Below are 18,911 nucleotides of genomic sequence, written 5' to 3' on the forward strand. Positions count from 1 at the left end.
TATGGGATCAGCAACCCCCCCGCCTCCTTTTCCCTTTTTTCCAGGCCAACTTCAACAAACAAATCAAAGCACACTTTATTGAAGGTCCAAACACTCCACAACTACAAGCAAAGATGAACTTTGCAGAGGACTGACAAGTGAGATAGAGCAGCAAAGCACAGCAACAGAGTGCATGCAACATACACCAAAAACATTTCCTGAAGTGCCATGCCCTGGACAGTGTATGACCCTTTTTTTTAATATAGTAGTTCTCACAAGTGCAAGATACATAACAAGTTATTAAAACACGCAAAAAAGACAGAAACCTAGCCAAAATGAAAACAAACAAACAAACAAACAAAGAATTCTCTTTAAGAGAAATTCCAGGAAGAAATGATAGCCAGGGAATTGCTCAAAACATATATAAACAATATATCTGAAAAAGAATTTAGAACAAAAGGATTAATAGATGGGCTTGTAGAAAGCATAGAAGACACCAGAGAATCTATTGATGCAGAGATCAAATACCTGAGATATGGTCGTGATGAATTGATAAATGCTATAAATGAGATGCAAAATAAACTAGATACACTGACAGTGAGGATGGAAGAAACAGAGGAGAGCACAGGTGAAATAGAAGATAAAATTATGGGCAAAGGTCAAGCGGAAAAAAAGAGGGAAAGGAAATTACTAGGTCATGAGGGAAGAAGTAGAGACCTAAGTGATTCCATGAAATGAAACAATATCTGTATCATAAGAGTTCCAGAAGAAGAAGAAGAGAGAAAGGGGCAGAAGGTTTATTTGAACAAATTATAGCTTTTAGCTTCCCTAATATGAGGAAAGAAACATGCATCCAAGTCCAAGAGGCACAGAGAACTCTCGTCAGAATAAACAAAATCAGGTCAACAGCATGACATATCATAGTGAAATTAGCAAAATAGAAAGATAAAGAGTGAACTTTGAAAGCATGTAAGAGCTGGGTTTTTTTTTGAAAGATTAAACAAAATTGTTAAACCCCTAACCAGACTTCTCAAAAAGAGAAGAGAGAAAACCTAAGTAGATAAAATCACAAGTGAAAAAGGAGAGATCACAACCAACAGCAGCACAGAAATGTAAACAATTATTAGCAAATACTATGAAAAATTATATGCCAATAAACTGGACAATCTGGAAGAAATGGACATATTCCTAGACACTCACACACTACCAAAACTCAAACAGGAAGAAATAGAAAATATGAACACATAACCAGTAAAGAAATTGAATCAGTTATCAAAAATCTCCCAACAAATAAGAGTCCTGGGCCATATGGCTTCCCAGGGGAACTCTACCAGGTATTTGAAGAAGAGTTAATACCTATTCTGCTCAAACTGTTCCAAAACAGAGAAATGAAAAGAAAGCTCCAAACTCATTCTATGAAGCCAGCATTACCTTGATTCCAAAACCAGACAAAGACCCCACTAAAAAGGAGAATTTCAGACAAATATCCCTGATGAACCTGATGCAAAAATTCTCAACAAGATACTAGCAAATTGAGTTCAATAATACATTAAAAGAATTATTCACCACAATCATGTGGGACTCATTCCTGGGCTGCAGACCTGGTTCAATATTCAAAAATCAATTAGCGTGAAACATCACATTAATAGAAGAAAAGATATGAACCAGAAGACCCTATCAATAGGTGCATAAAAAGCATTTGACAAAATACAACATTCTTTATTAATAAAAACCCTCAATAAAGTCTGGATAGAAGGAACATAACATCATAAAAGCCATATATGAAAGGCCCACAGACAATATCATCCTCAGTGGGGAAAAACAGAGAACTTTCCCTTGAGATAAGGAATACCACACAGATGCCCACTCTTACCACTGTTGTTTAACATAGTATTGGAAGTCTTAGCCTCATGAATCAAAGAATGACATAAAAGGCACTCAAATTCGCAAAGAGGAAGTCAAACATTTACTCTTCACAGATGACATGATACTTTACATTGAAAACTTGAAAGACTTGACCAAAAAACTGCTAGAGCTGATACATGAATTCAGCAGTCTCAGGATATAAAATCACTGTATGCAATTTGGTTGCATTTCTATGTACCAATAATGAAGCAACAGAAAGAAATAGCAAAGACTCAATCCCATTTACAATTACACCAAAAACTACAAAATACCTAGGAATAAACTCAACCAAAGAGGTAAAAGATCTGTCTTTTGAAAACTATAGAAAGCTTATGAAGCAAATTGAAGAAGACACAAAGAAATGGGAAAACATTCCATGGTCATGGGTTGGAAGAACAAATGTTAAAATGTAGATACTACCCAAACAATCTGCACATTCATTGCAATACCTATCAAAATAACACCAGCATTCTTCTCACAGCCAGAATAAACAATCCTAAAATTTGAATGGAACCACAGAAGACCCTGAAGAGCCAAAGTAAGGTTGAAAAAGAAAAACAAAGATGGAAGCATCACAATCCCAGACTTTAACCTGTATTACAAAGCTGTAATATTCAAGACAGTATGGTATTGGCACAACAGACACATAGATCAATGGAATAGAATAGAGAACCCAGAAATGGATCCAAAAATATATGGCCAACTAAACTTTGATCAAGCAGGAAAGAGTATCCAATGGAAAAAAAACCAGTCTCTTTAGTAAATGGTGCTGGGAGAACTGGATAGCAACACGCAGAAGAATTAAGCTAGGTTACTTTCTTATACCTTACACAAAAATAAATTCAAATGGATGAAAGACCTAAATGTGAGACAGGAAACCCTCAAAATCCTAGAGGAAAACACAGGCAGCAGCCTCTTTGACCTCAGCCGCAGCAACTTCTAACTTGACATTTCTCCAGAAGCAAGGGAAATAAAAGAAAAATGTACTTATTGGCACCTCATCAAGATAAAAAGCTTCTGAACAGTGAAGGCAACAATCAACAAAACTAAAAGGCAACCTAGGGAATGGGAAGGCATATTTGCAAATGACATATTGGATAAACGGTTAGTATCCAAAATCTACAAAGAACTTACCAAAATGACCATCCCCCAAAATAATAATCCACTGAAGAAATGGGCAGAAGACATGAATAGACCCTTTTCCAAAGAAGACATCCAGATGGCAAACAGATACATGAAAAGATGCGCAACCTCACTCATCGTCAGGCTAATAGAAACCAAAACCACAATGAAATACCACCTCACACTGGTAAGAATGGCTAAAATGCACAACTCAGGAAACCAAAGGATGCAGAGAAAGGGAAACCCTCTTGCACTCTTGGTGGAAATGCAAACGTGCAGCACTTGAAAACAGCATGGAGGTTTCCCCCAAAATTAAAAATAGGACTACCCTATGGCCAAGCTATTGCACTATGAAGAATTTATCCAAAGGATACAAAGATGCTTTTTCAAAGGGGCACATGCACCCCAATATTTATAGCAGCACTATCAACAATAACCAAATTATGGAAAGAGCCCAAATGTCCATCAACTGATGAATGGATTAAGAAGATGTGGTTTGTATATATACTCGGTGTTGACAAAGAATGAAATATTTCCATTTGTAACAATGTGGATGGAACTGGGGGGTATTATGCTAAGTGAAATAAGTCAGTCCGAGAAAGACAGATATATGATTTCATTCATATGTGGAATTTGAGAAACTTAAGAGATGAACATAGAGGAAGGGAATGAAAAATAAGATAGAAACAGAGAGGGAGGCAAACCATAAGAGACTTTTAAATACAAAGAACAAGCTGAGGGTTGATGGGAGTGGGGGGTGTTGAGGTAGATTAAATGAGTAATGGGCATTAATGAGGACACTCTTTGGGATGAGCATTGGGTGTCATATGTAAGAGATGAATCACTGGGTTCTACTCCTGAAGCCAAGACTACACTGTATGTTAACTAACTTGAGAATAAAAAAAATTTTTTCTAGTTCTGTGAAAAATGCTGATGGCACTTTTATAGGGATTGCATTAAATGTGTAGATTGCTTTGGATGTTGTAGAGATTTTAAAATATTTTTCTTTCAATCTATGAGCATGGATTGTCTTTACATTTCTTTGTGTCATCTTCCATTTCTTGTTGTTTTCAGAGTACACGTTTATTCCTACGTATTTTATTATTTTGGTGCAATTGTAAATGAGATTGTTTTCTTATCTCCTCTTTCTGCTACTGGATTGTGGGTATATAGAAATGCAACAGAATTCTGTAAAATTCTTTTGTATCCTGAAATATTACTGAATTTTTAAAATCAATTCCATCAGTTTTATTGTGGAGTCTTTTGGGTTTTCTACTTAGAGTATCATGTCATCTGCAAATAGTGAAAGTTTGATTTGTTCTTTAACAATATGGATTCTTTTTATTTCCTTATTTTTTGTCTGGTTGCTGTGGCTAGGACTATGTTGAATAAAAGTGGTAAGAGTGGACATCCTTGTCTTGTTTGTGACCTTAGGGAAAAAGCTGTTTTTCTCCATAGGGGATTATCTGCAGAAGATTTTTAAGTTTATTTATGGTCTTTATTATGCGGAGGTATGTTCCCTCTAAACTTACTTTGTTAAGGGTTTTTATCATGAATTGATGTTGTACTTATTAAATGTTTTTTCTCTGTCTTTTGAAATGATCATATGGTTCTTACCATTTCTCTCATTGACATGACATAGTACATTGATTGATTTGCAAATATTGAACCACACTTTTAACTCAGGAATAAATCCCCAACTTGATAACACCAAAAGTCCCCTTAAAGATAATGACTTTATTTACCTTTCTTATGTCCAGTTTACCAAAGACTTATTTGCCATTCCTTAATGCTGATCTTAAAACCTTTAAGGGGTTCTTAATACGAGCCTGGTGCTGACATAATGTATTTGCTGTGTGCATCATATTCTTGTTAAATCTAGTGGGCAGCCTACTTTAATGATTTTTTGCCATTTAAGAAGAAAAACAACACCTCGTACCTCATTATTTATGATGGTTCAATTACTGATAGGACATTCAGCCAGTAAATGGCTAACATATATGAGGATGTTTGATTAACCAAAATGTCTTCTACACTGAACTCTGATATCCAGTTTGTTGTTAGCCATATAAAAGATAAGAAAATCTAGTACAGTATCATACTTTTGTTGAGAGTGAATAATGGTAAAAGCTCCCCAAAACAGTGACAGAATTGTGAATTATTGAAAGTAATGGGAATTTAAGAAGCATGTAGATTGCAATGGATCCCTTTGAGTTAACTGAGAACTGATGAAAATGCACACTTGATGAATAGGCATCAATTACATAGTCTGTTAGTTTTGTTTTTGATCTCTTTCTTCACACATAAGTGTCTTGCCAACAAAATTAGTGAAACCATATATTCAGCAATGCCATTATATACCAGTGAATTTCCTTTGACCTTGTGATTGCACAGTGATATTGAAACATGCAAAGAAGTATTGATAACAGCAGAATGAAGTATTTACAGTAAAACAATTGCATCTTACATCGCTTCTTATTACATGTCATTTTTCTGGGTATTGGCTTGGATTGCTTGTGACATGGTCATATATCTAAAAGTTGAAACTGAAAGTTCTATTTTTCTCTGTACTTTTTTGGGAAAATTTACCTCAGTTTTCCAGAATTTCATTATCGCAACTTCTATTTTACCTTTACTTAGGACCTCAAAATACTTTCACTCCCTAAATTTTTGAATTTTGGACCTAGAAGAAAATCTCCTTGAATTGAGAAAACATTAGTGTAAAAACTCACATTCACTGTTTTTTACATCAGTCATTATTTAGTTTATAATCATTAAATTACCTCTGGCTTCCTAGGTGGATGTCACTCAGAGTGTAGATTGGGTAGGGTATTATATTAGCCAAGCGCATGTAATAAATGAGTATGTAAATGGAGGATCTTCTAAAATGGTCTTACATTCTCACATTCCTATTTTGCTTTAAAAAATATCTGTGGAGATTCCTCTTTTTTAGATAAGTTTTTGTTTTATAGATTCTTGGATTTCTACATTGGATATGTGCCTAGACTCCATAGGTTGCAGGTGGCTGCTGTTTAAATCACGGATCCTTACATGGGTTTCCTAATCAAATGCTCCAGTATGATATAACTACACAAACAGATGGTTCTTCTCATCTCAGTGCCAAAACAATGCTGACTTTAAGATGCTCATATTAGGGGATAAACATTACTTTTCCTTCACAAATTTTATCTTAGGCAAATGCCATTGCCATAAATATCCCTATTCACCTTCACCTTTTTTTTTCATATAATTGTACCCTTGCATGATAATACACTTATTCCACTAAACAAAAGCAGGTAAAAAGCAGCTTTCTGGTAGCATGACTATTTAGATGTATCTTCCTAATCCTTACCAGAATAAGATCAAACAAATGTTACACTTCCTGTGTATGTGACTGGATGCCTACGTGTGTTTTTGTGTTTCCAGGCTTGAGATGAGTTATTTTACATTCTTAAAGTAGATTTGTTGCAATAAGGAAATACTAAGCATATAGTAACAAAAATGAACCAAGGGTTGTATTTTTCAAGATATAAAACGAGGCAAAATTTCCACTCTTCCCTGAAGTCTCAATAAACTTTGATGAAAGGCCTGTAGAACTGTCCAGGTTTGTTTCTACTATTCTGGGAACTAACTGGTTACTTTAGTTAAAATTGATGCTCAAACTCTATTCTATGTGGTGCACAAATTTAATTGAGTCCTGAATCACACTGAAGCTGCAGTTATGAAATGCAGTGCTCTACTTCCAACAGTGCCTACTGGCTGGTTTCTCTTTTAACTCATTAAATTTTCAACATAAAAATAAATGGCTGTAAGTATGAATAAGACATTTGCAAAAATGCACTAAACCAGGGATCAGGAACTAATATTCTGATCCTGACTTTGCCACTAACTAGATGAATGATTTAAGGCAAGCCACTTTCTCCTTCACTGGGACTCATATTATCTTTGGAAAATAAGAAATCCAGACTCTGTTCCCTTTTATCTCTGGATATCTGTGATCTATTGTTTTAAGACTACCTTTACCAGAAAATAACATTTGTTATGAGATACCATTCCTCAACCTCTTTAGAAAAATATTTTTAATTTAATTACAGGATTATGGCAGGCATTTTGAAACCCACTTTGTCATCTTTGAAACAAATCAGCTTTAAGTTTGATATTTATATCTTCTTTAACTTGTAACTATATTGTAGTACAGTAATACATAAGCTGACAGAATTTATTGACAAAAGAGATCTTCATTGTTTGTATTGGTTAATTTCCTTTCCTGTGATGCATTAAGATCCTTCAATAAAGACCATCCATTTTATTTCCTACACATCAGGAGAGAAGGTTAGAATATGTTTCAGACAGTGCTTGTGTTCAATGAGTCAAAATCAGAGGAATCTAAAAAAAAGCGAAGGGAACTTTCAGAAAAAGGAAATTCCTATTCTAAACGAAGGGAGCTGTGGTGACACACCAGTTATTCAATGCAAAATGGCAAAGGATTCTTTTTTCTTTCTTACTGTTGTTTCCGATTCCTTCAGGTAGAGTGCTTCATAAAGATACAGTTTATGCAAGCTGATATTGAGAGAACATAAAGTTAAGGCATTTGGGTGAAAAAGTAATAAAGAGGAAGAAATTCAATTTATGTTGCTGAGTTTTATAGGTTCATTCATTCATTCACTCACTTATTCATCAAATATATCAAGTACATTTAAGAGCCAAGCAACATGCTTTGACTTATATCTGGTTCATATCAAACACTTGGTGTGTTTCCCCTTTTTAAAAGTTCTGAGATGTATCAAATTGTTAGAAAAACATGATAACTAAATAAAATTTTTTTGTGCTCACCCCTAAACTTTGCTATTATTCAGTATTTGATTCAGAATGAAAAAAAAAGAATATTAGAGATATTTTTCCTATTCCAGCTGCCTTGACTTGTTTCCTTGAGGTGATGGACAATATTCATTTGATATATATTCATACATATGCATATATGTGCCAATTATATAACTGTGCCAATTATATAATTTATTTGCATGTTTTTAAATTGTATATGAATTTAATATAAACAGTATCATTCTAATGACTATCACACTGCAGCCTTTTTTTTTCTCGAACTTGTTTTCGAGCTTAAAATAATATTGGTACAAGTAGCTCTAGTTTTTCATTTTAATTGCTATGTACTCTTCCATTGTTTGAGTGTTTTCCAGTTTGTTCTCTTGTTGGTGCACTTTTAGTTTCTTTTGATTATTTTAGGTGTTACTAGTAGTACTACAAGAAAAAGAAAATACTCTGAGGATACTGTATAAATGTGTGAAAGTTTCTCTACTTATAAAGATATTTCTATGCCCTGTGTTGTTGGATTAAAAGGTAGATCTATCATCAAATCTACTAGATACCACCAAATTATTGTCTAAACAATGTACATGAAATTGTTTACATTCCCATTAGTAGTGTATGAGTATTCCCATGGCTACACAATTTTACCAAGTGGTGGCTTAGGGTTTTCTTTATTTCTCTGTTCTCTGAACACTTAACATAAATTAGATTCTTATTTTCTTGATGTTTGATAAAAATCACCTGTTAAAATCACCAGGGGCTAGTGCCAATTTTTAGTGGAAATTATTATCACTGATTTAATTTATTTAATGATTATTATATAGTCAGGCTTTCTATTTTTTATCAGTAAATAATTTTGGTAATTTATATTTTCTAGGAAATTATTCATTTCATTGAGGGTTTCAAATGTATTGCTATAATATCATTTATACTATTTTATGATTGTTTACCTCTACTTTCTCTGTAGTTGTATGACTTTTGTCTTTCTTGATTAGTTTTGCTAAGCTCTTTTACCAATCTTGTTTTTTTTAAAGAATCATATTTTGTTTTTTTAAATTCCCTATATTGTTTGTTTCTATTCCATTACTTCCTTCTGTTAACTTTTTATCTTTCTTCAATTTTCTATTGGTTTATTCTGTGATTTTTATAGCTTCTTTATTACATCTTTCATGATTTTAATAAATGCATGTACTGCTATAAATTTGTTCCAAATGCCACTTAAGCCTTATCCCACAAGTTTTGCCCACAAGTAGTACAATTTGGTCAGTTTCTTCTATTGGTCAGTTTCATAGTATTTCTCACTGTCTGTCCTTTATACCAAGTAGAGCAATTTTAGTCTCATTTTACTCATGGCCTGATTCCTGGAAACCAATGCTTGTTTTCAGGTTATAGCGTTTAAGCCCTGACCTCAGCTTTGATAACTTCACTGCATTTTAGTTCTGTTTCTGGTGAATGGGTATGTTGGTATCCTTTATGATCCTGGCTATATCCTTTTAATTTTTTTAATATTTTTTTTCTGTCAAAGCTCTATTTACATGAATTTACTACACCATATTCACTGGAGGCCCCTTTTGCCCTCTCTAACTGTATAGATTACTTTCATATCACAGACTTTATTAGGATGAGCAATTAGAAAACAAGGAGCAGTCAGTGATTAAAATCAAGACCGTACAGCATGCTGATTAAAAGGAAGGAGGGTACTGAATCAATTATGTGGATAATTGGTTTAAGCATGAAAAGATATAGGAAATGAAAGAGAAAATATCATTTACTTTGTAAATACAGTTAGGAAGTCTGTGTCCCTATTTCCTAAAAGAAGTTAACATAAAATCAAAGATTGAGGTAGTACTAACTCCTCATCTCTGCCCTGATTCTGAACAGCTCCTTAGCAGGAATAGCCTGAAGAAGGACAGTTTTTCTATATACAGGGACATACCTGTGCAACTGCAATTGAAAAGAATATATAATTGATGTATGATTGAAACAGATTTCAATTATTCTCAGGTGATTTAGTTTTTCCCCTTTGAAAAGTAGGGGATTTTTCTACTTTAGAGTGCTCTTCCCTTTGAAGTGGCCTGCTCTGTAGATCTCTTTGAATAGTATTTTTATTCTAATAATATTAAGTCTTATGAACATGGGTTGTTTTTCTTTTTATTTTGGTCTACTTTAATTTCTTTCAGCAATGTTTTGTAGATTTTAGTGTAGAATTCTTTCACCTTCTTGATTAAATTTAGTCCTAAATATATCTTTCTTCTTGATTGTATTATAAATTAATTTTTAAAAATTTCCTTTTCAAATTTTTCCACCTCTAGTATCAGAAATGCAACCAATATTTGTTTTGACTTTGTATTTTGCAACTTTGCTGAACTTATTAATTCTAACAGCATTTGTGTGTGTGTGTGTGTGTGTGTAATCTTAATGATTTTCTATAGTTAAAATCATGTCAGGGCACCTGGGTGGCTCAGTCAGTTAAGGATCCAGTTTTTCAGCTCAGGTCATGATCCCATGGTTTGTAAGATTGCGCCCCACATCCAGCTCTGCACCGAGAATGAGGAGCCTTCTTGGGATTCTCTCTCCCTCTCTCTCTGCCACTCTCCCCAACAAATAAACAAAGTAACTTTAAAAAATCTATTAAAAAATCATGTCATCTGCAGAGACAATCTTACTTGTTCCTTTCCAATTTGAATGTCTTTTATTTCTTTTATTGCCTAATTTCTATATCTGGGACCTTCATTACTAGGTTGAATAGAAGATCTTTCCATCTTTCATCTTTGAGTATTATGATAGCTGTGAGTTTTTCATATTTGGCCTTTCTCATGTTGAGGAAGTTATATTCCTACTTTATTTAGCACTTTTATCATAAATGAGTGTTATAATATGTCAAACGTTTTTTTTCTTTCTGAATCAACTGAGATAATAGTGATTCTTTTCCTTAATTCTCTTAATATAGTATACTAAAATGTTTTATATTTGTATGTTGAATCATCCTTGCCTTTCAGGAATAATTATCACTTAGTCATAATATATAATCCTTTTAATATGCTACTGAATACTTTTGCCAATATTCATTTGAGAAGTTTTGCATTAATATTCATATGGGATATTGGTCTGTGGTTTTCTTTTCTTGTACTGTCTATGTCTGATTTTGGTATCAGGATAATACTGGCCTAACACTGATTTAGAAAATCTCTCTTCAATTTTTCAGAAGAGTTTGAAAAAAAATGGTGTTCATTTATTTCTTAAATTTCATGGAATTCACCAGTGAAGCTATCAGGTCCTAAGATTTACTGTGTTGGAGGTTTTTGATTACATATTCAATCTCCTTGTACAATATAGGTCTATTCAGAGTTTCTACTTGAGTCACATTTGGTAGTTGGTGTGTTTTTAGGAATTTATCCATTTCCTCTAGGTTATCTTTTTTTTTTTTTTTTTTTTTTGGTGTAGAATTGCTCCTGCTATTGTTTTTTAATCCTTTTATTTTAACAAAATTGTTAGTATTGTTCTCACATTAATATCTGACCTTAGTAATTTTAATTAACTTTCTTTTCCCTTAGTAAAACTAGCTAAAGTTTTGTCAGTTTCACTATTGATTTATAGTTTCATTCCATTGTGATGAGAAAAGAAACTCAAAGCCTGGGCTCCCAATTCCTGCCACTTCATGAGAGAGAGTACAGAGGAGCAGGAGGTGGCACCTGTAGTGGTTGAGGGGGCTTGAGCAGTGTGAGAGCTCACGGGTTGGTGGGACTTCGGCATGGTGGGCTGCAGGACCTGAGCCCTGCCTCATGGGGAGGCAGCCTGGTGGCCAATAATGGGAACAGAGTGGGACTGCCACCACACCATGCTGTGAGTGCTGAACCACCACCCCTTCTTCCTTACTGTTGCTTCAGCCCTCCACAAAGTGCCAGGCCACTTGGAAACATGGCTCCGGAACAGCTTTGCGTGGTTCTCAAAGTGTTGTTAATAGCAATACTTGTAGTGGAAGGGATTGGAGTGGAAGGAACCAAGAAGGTTTCCTCAAATGTCGGGTGATCCTTGAGTGTCCACTTATTTATGAGAAGAGCACTAAAATCTGATAATTAGCTATATGCAAGTATAGAAAGGATAAGTTTTATGTGGCCCTCACTGATGGACAAAATGTTGGAATTAAGCATATTCCTGCAACCCAGTGTACCATTTGGGTTCCAATCAGCAATGGAGGTCAGTTTACTTCATCAAATTATCCTGAATCTTATCCACCAAACAAGGAGTGTTCCTACATTTTGGAAGTTGCTCCATGTCAAAGAATAGAGTTGGCTTTTGATGAACATTATATAGAACTATCGTTTGGATGTCAGTTTGACCACTTGAAAGTTCGAGACAGGCCATTTTGTTTCTCTCCCCTTACAGTTTGTTACTGTGGTGTGAAAAGCCCTCCACTAATTAGATCAACAGAGATATTTGTGTGGATTAAATTTAATTCTTATGAAGTACTTGAAGGATTGGGATTTCAGGCAAAATATTCATTTATTCCAGATCCAGACTTTACTTACCTAGAGGGTATTTTAAATTCCATCCCAGATTGCCAGTTTTAGCTCTTGGGAGCTGATAGAATGTATGTTCCAGTCAGGTAGAAAAGAAGAAACAACAAAGCCTGGCCAAGTAGTTGATTGCATAAGGACAATTAAAGCTACTCCAAAAGCCAAGATTTATTTGAGACTTCTAGATTACACCTAAATTAATGCAATAGAAAATTTGTTGCAGTTTATCATGGAGGCAGTTCTATTAAAAATCTGAAGGATAAGTTTTGCAGTACTGTGGCCAATGATATAATGCTGAAAATAGGAGTTGGAGTGATCCGAATGTGGGAGAACTAAGGTGGTCAACTAAGCAGGTTCAGTATGCTCTTTACTTCTTTGTGAAACCTGCTTGTACAGTTAGCTCTTTCTTTTCCCAAAGCAACATGTGCACCAATAATTCCTTAATCTGTAATGGTGTTCAGAATTGTGCATGCCCTTGGATAAAAATTATTGTGAATAAAGAAACAAGCAGGACTATTTGAACAAATCACTAAAACTCATGGAACAATTAGTGGCATTACAACAAGGGTTGTCTTTCTCCTTGTCATTATTTAAATTTTAGTACAAGTGAAACATCTTCAAAAACGGCCATGGCTTTCAAAACTGCTTTTAATAAAACTAGATTTCAGGAAGTGTTTGATCCTCCTCATTATGAACTGTTTTCACTAAAGGCAAAGAAATTTCTGCAGACCTAGCCAACTTGTCAGAAGAACTGGACAACTACCAGAAGATGCAGTGCTCTTCCACTGCCTCTCGGTGCATTTATGACCATCACTGAGGATTTCAAGCACCCAATATCAAACAAACAAGACCAACCTGAATTCCACTGAACTGCCTTTCACTAATGATTTTGCACAACCACAGACAATGAAAAAATTTAATAGCACCTTCAAAAAAGAGTAGATACACTTTCAAACAGGCAGGTGAGTGCCCTGAACAGGCCCTAAAAGACAGAGTAATGGAAGAGATTCCTTGTGAAATTTACTTTAATGGGCAAGAAGATTCTGGAAAGGCATCCATATCAATGGATTTTTAATCTTCTACTAAAGGGGATATTAAGTTATTGCATATGTTTGTATGTAGCCTACAGAGCACCATACTGCTCAGCAGCCAACCCATTCAAAACTAGAAAGACCATCATTTCCCATTAACGTACTGTAATGGTGAAGTTTCTATTATTTCAGGCAGTCTATAAGTTAAACTAACCAAGGAACTTACTCCATTCAGTGAAAAAAAAAAATAATTCATTGCTTGGTGTCACATAAACTAAGTACCAGTTAAATAACATTTGAAGAGGGAAATGGCTGTGCAGAACCAAGCTCAAACTGCCTGTTAGTCTTAGCAACAGGAATTCATACTGCTCTTGATTGATACAACTTGTCAATATTTTGATCCCACAATAAGATTGAAAGTAAGATTTTTCTTTACATTTCTTTTTGTTTTTCTTTTCTATAAATTTAACTTGTTTTATAAGTCAGTGATTTTACCATTTCAGTTAATTACACAAATATAAATCGTTAATGTACCAAACATATTTCAATATAGGCATCTGTTCTAGAATTTGTCAAAATATAACTAGTTACTGTGTAAATGTCAATGAAGACCCAGAGTTGTGTTACATCCATCTGTTTCTTCTTGACTCATTTTTATACTATTGACTTTTAATTACTGGATCTTGAGTATTTACTTTGTGAACAGTAGATGATATGATTATGACCTTTAAGTCATATATATATTCTTACTTATACTAGAAGATTTCATAATCCTAGAACTTATGCACCCTTGCCAGTTACAACTAAAAACTGGAAAAAGATTAAAACCTCCAGAAATCCTTTGAAATTTCCAAAATTTGGTCACATTCAGTGATAGCCCATTCATTCCTGTGAGCAAAATAATTTAATTAATTTTAGGGGAGGCCTGTAATTATATTTATTTCTAGTATTTCTCATCACCATATTTGTGTTTCCTATTATTTTTATAAGAAGATGAATTTTCTTCCTTTGTATTGGTATATCATATGGCATATTGTAACCAAGGTTGTATGAGAGTTGAAGGAAAATTCCAAAGAAACTATAAAAGCCTTCAGGTTGCTTCTTACTTGGTACAATATATTTTTCTATTTTTTTAATATGAAATTTATTGTCAAATTAGTTTCCACACAAAACCCAGTGTTCATCCCAACAGGTGCCCTCCTCAATGCCCATCACCCACTTTCACTCCCTCCCATCCCCATCAACCCTCAGTTTATTCACAGTTTTTTTTTTAATTTTTTTTAATGTTTATTTGAGAGAGAGGGAGACAGAGCACGAGCAGGGGAGGAGCAGAGAGAGAAGGAGACACAGAATCTGAAACAGGCTCCAGGCTCTGAGCTGTCAGTACAGAGCCCGACGCGGGGCTCGAACTCACAAATCATGAGATCATGACCTGAGCCAAAGCCGGACGCTCAACCGACTGAGCCACCCAGGCGCCCCTATTCACAGTTTTTAAGACTATTTTATGGTTTGCCTCCTTCCCTCTCTGTAACTATTTTTCCCCCTTCTCCTACCCCATGGTCTTCTGTTAAGTTTCTCAATATCCAGATAAGCATGAAAACATATGGTATCTGTCTTCCTCTGAATGACTTGTTTCACTTAGCATAACACTCTCCAGTTCCATCCACATTGCTACAAAAGGCCAGATTTCATTCTTTCTCATTGCCAAATAGTATTCCATTGTGTATATAAACCACAACTTATTTATCCATTCATCAGCTGATGGACATTTAGGCTCTTTCCATAATTTGGCTATTGTTGAAAGTGCTGCTATAAACATTGGGGTACAAGTGCTCCTATGCATCAGCACTCCTGTATCCCTTGGGTAAATTCTTAGCAGTTCTATTGCTGGGTCATTGGGTACTTCTGTTTTGAATTTTTTGAGGACCTCCACACTGTTTTCCAGAGTGCCTGCAACAGTTTACCTTCCCACCAATAGTGCAAGAGGGTCCCATTTTCTCCACATATTCTCCAGCATCTATACTCTCCTGATTTGTTCATTTTAGCCACTCTGACCGGCATGAGGTGATATCTCAGTGTGGTTTTGATTTGTATTTCCCTGATGAGGAGTGACATTGAGCATATTGTCATGGGCCTGTTGGCCATCTTGATGTCTTCTTTAGGGGAGTGTCTATTCATGTCTTCTGTCCATTTCTTCACTGGATTATTTGTTTTTCGGGTATGGAGTTTGGTGAGTTCTTTATAGATTTTGGATCCTACCCTTTGTCTTATATGTAATTTGCAAATATCTTTTCCCATTCCGTCAATTGCCTTTTAGTTTTGTTGATTGTTTCCTTTGCAGTGCAGAAGTTTTTTTAATCTTCATGGGGTCCCAGGAGTTCATTTGTGCTTTTAATTTAAATGCCTTTGGAGATGTATCAAGTAAGAAATTGCTGCGACTGAGGTCAGAGAGGTTTTTCCTGCTTTCTCCTCTAGAGTTTTGATGGTTTCCTGTCTCACATTCAGGTCCTTTATCCATTTTGAGTTTATTTTTGTGAATGGTGTAAGAAAGTGGTCTAGTTTCATTGTTCTACATGTTGCTGTCCAGTTCTCCCAGCACCATTTGTTAAAGAGACTGTATTTTTCTCCATTGGATATTCTTTCTTGCTTTGTCAAAGATTAGTTGGCCATACTTTTATGGGTCCAATTCTGGAGTCTCTATTCTATTCCATTGGTCTATGTGTCTGTTGTTATGCTAATACCATGCTGTCATAATGATTACAGCCTTGTAGCAGAAGCTAAAGTCTGGGATTGTGATGCCTCCCGATTTGGTCACCTTCTTCAATATTACTTTGGCTATTCAGGGTCTTTTGTGGTTCCATACAAATTTTAGGATTGCTTGTTCTAGCTTCAAGAAGATTGCTGGTGCAATTTTGATTGGGATTGCATTGAATGTGTAGATAGCTTTGGGTAGTATTGACATTTTGACAATATTTATTCTTCCAATATATGAGCACGGAATGTTTTCTCATTTCTTTATATCTTCTTCAATTTCCTTCATAAGCTTTCTATACTTTTCAGCATAGAGATTTGTACATCTTTGGTTAGGTTTATTCCTAGGTATTTTATGATTATTAATGCAGTTGTGAATGGGATCAGTTTCTTATCTGTCTTTCTGTTGCTTCATTATTAGTGTATAAGAATGCAACTGATTTCTGTATATTGATTTTGTATCCTGCAAATTGGTGAATTCATGTATCAGTTCTAGCAGCCTTTTGGTGGAGTCTATCGGGTTTTCATGTATACTATCATGTCATTGGAAAAAGTTAAAGCTCGACTGCATCTTGGCCAATTTTGATGCCTTTGGTTTCCTTTTGTTGTCTTATTGCTGATGCTAGAACTTCCAACACTATGTTAAACAACAGCGGTGAGAGTGGACATCCCTGTCGTGTTCCTGATCTCAGGGGGAAAGCTTTCAGTTTTTCCCCATTGAGGATGATATTAGCTGTGGGCTTTTCATTAATGGCTTTGATGATGTTTAAGTATGTTCCTTCTATCCTGCCTTTCTTGAGAGTTTTTATTAAGAAAGGATGCTGAATTCTATCAAATGCTTTTTCTGCATCGATTGACAGGGTCATGGGTTCTTACCTTTTCTTTTCTTAATATGATGTATCACCTTGATTGATTTGTGAATGCTGAACCAGCCCTGCATCCCAGGAATGAATCCCACTTGATCATGGTGAATAATTCTTTTTATGCTGTTGAATTCGATTTGATAGTATCTTGTTGAGAATTTATGCATCCATATTTCATCAGGGATATTGGCCTGTAGTCATCTTTTTTGGCTGGATCTCTGAGTCAAAGTAATGCTGGCTTCATAGAATGTGTCTGGAAGTTTTCATTCGCTTTCTTTTTTTTGGAACAGCTTGAGAAAGACAGGTATTATCTCTGCTTTAAATGTCTGGCAGAATTCCCCAGGGAAGCCATCTGGTCCTGGACTCTTATCTGTTGGGAGATTTTTGATAACTGATTCAATTTCTTTGCTGGTTATGGGTCTGTTCAATTTTTCTATTTCTTCCTGTTTGAGTTTTGGAAGTGTGTGGGTGCTTAGGAATTTGTCCATTTCTTCCAGGTTGTCCAGGCATATAATTTTTCCTAGTATTCCCTGATAATTGCTTGTATTTCTGAGGGATTGGTTGTAATAATTCCATTTTCATTTATGATTTTATCTATTTGGGTCTTCTTATTTTTGAGAAGCCTGGCTAGAGGTTTATCAATTTTGTTTATTTTTTCAAAAAACCAACTCTTGGTTTCATTGATTTGCTCTACTTTAATTTTGGATTCTATATTGTTTATTTTTGCTCACATCTTTATTATTTTTCTTCTTCTGCTGTGTTTGGGGTGTCTTTGCTGTTCTGCTTCTAGTTCCTTTAGGTATGCTGTTAGATTTTGTATGTGGGATTTTCCTTGTTTCTTGAGATAGGCCTGGATTGCAATGTATTTTCCTCTCAGGACTGCCTTTGCTGTATCCCAAAGCGTTTGGATTGTTGTATTTTCATTTTAATTTGTTTCCATATATTTTTAAATTTCTTCTCTAATTGCCTGGCTGACCCATTCATTCTTTCATAGGGTGTTTTTTTTATCCTCCATGCTTTGGAGGTTTTCCAGACTTTTTCCTGTGGTTGATTTCAAGCTTCATAGCATTGTGGTCTGAAAGTATGCATGGTATGATCTCAATTATTTTATACTTATGAAGGGCTGTTTTGTGACCCAGTATGTGATCTATCTTGGAAAATGTTCCATGTGCACTCGAGAAGAAAGTATATTCTGTTGTTTTGGGATGCAGAGTTCTAAATATATCTGTCAGGTCTATCTGATCCATTGTTTTATTCAGGGCCCTTGTTTCTTTATTGATTCTTTGTTTAGATGATCTATCCATTGTTTTAAGAGGACTATTAACATCCCCGGCAATTACCACCCTCTTATCAATAAGGTTGCTTATGTTTGTGATTAATTGTTTTATCTATTTAGGGGCTACTGAATTCGGTGCATAGACATTTATAATTGTTAGCTCTTCTTAATGGATAGACCCTGTAATATTTACACAATGCTCTTCTTCATCTCTTGTTACAGCCTTTATTTTAAAGTCTAGTTTGCCTGAAGTAAGTATGGCTACTCCAGCTTTCTTTTGAGTTCAGTAGCATGATAGATAGTTCTCCGTCCCCTCACTTTCAATCTGAAGGTTTCCTGAAGTCTAAAATGAGTCTCTTGTAGATAGAAAATTGATAGTTTTTTTTTTAAATCCATTCTGCTACCCTATATCTCTTGGTTGGAGAAGATAGTCCATTTACATTCATAGTGTTATTATTGAAAGATATGGGTTTAGAATCATCTTGATATCTGTAGGTTTCATGCTTGTAGTGTTGTCTGTGTTATTTTATTGTCTTTGCAACATTTCACTCACTGAGTCCCCCTTAGGATCTCTTATAGTGCTCATTTATTGGTGATGAATTCCTTTGGTGTTTGTTTGTTTGGGAAAGCCTTTATCTCTCCT

At 35.0% G+C, this 18,911-nt stretch overlaps 1 pseudogene; it reads left to right on the plus strand.

Annotated features, from left to right (window-relative positions):
• Window positions 1–11,748: 11,748 nt before the first annotated feature.
• Window positions 11,749–13,422, plus strand: LOC125931814 (neuropilin and tolloid-like protein 2; annotated as a pseudogene).
• Window positions 13,423–18,911: the final 5,489 nt, after the last annotated feature.

This window comes from Panthera uncia, chromosome X (genome assembly GCF_023721935.1).
Source record: "Panthera uncia isolate 11264 chromosome X, Puncia_PCG_1.0, whole genome shotgun sequence".
NCBI classification, from domain to species: domain Eukaryota; kingdom Metazoa; phylum Chordata; class Mammalia; order Carnivora; family Felidae; genus Panthera; species Panthera uncia.